This window comes from Nematolebias whitei, chromosome 9, assembly GCF_014905685.2.
Source record: "Nematolebias whitei isolate Nwh7 chromosome 9, NemWhi1, whole genome shotgun sequence".
NCBI classification, from domain to species: Eukaryota; Metazoa; Chordata; class Actinopteri; order Cyprinodontiformes; family Rivulidae; genus Nematolebias; species Nematolebias whitei.
Window position 1 is genome coordinate 23,558,661 of NC_056506.1, and position 555 is coordinate 23,559,215.

Genomic DNA, 555 nt, shown 5'->3' on the forward strand with positions numbered 1-555 from the left:
CCTCTACCGTAGCATTAGGATAAGATCTCAATCTGAACTCCAGATCTTTGAGGTACGCTTTTGTTCCAGATGATCCCATCGGTCCAGGCACAAAGCGTTGTACATATTTTGAGATTTTCTGCAAATCATCCATTGAAGGAGACAGTATCAACGGTCTCTCTTGTGTGTGTGATGGTGCAGATTGGTCAAGGACTGCCCCTACCGCCCAAGATGGGGGTGGGGGTGGCTGATAAGGGCTGGGAGGAAGAGGTGCATATCGGTGCAGGTCTGTCCCTACCACCCGTGATGGGGGTGGAGGTGGCGGCATAGTGTCAGGAGGAAGAGGTACATATCGGTGCAGGTCTGTCCCTACCGCCCATAATGGGGGTGGGGGTGGCGGCATAGTGTCAGGAGGAAGAGGTACATATCGGTGCAGGTCTATCTGGGGTGGTTGTGGCTGATCCGGGCCCTGATACTGTTTGTCTCTGAGTCTCAGACCAGCTCGCCCCATTTCAGAAATCTGGTTTGTAGCTGTAGCTAGTTTCTCCTCACAAGCTGTCAGGCGCTCCTGTGTTG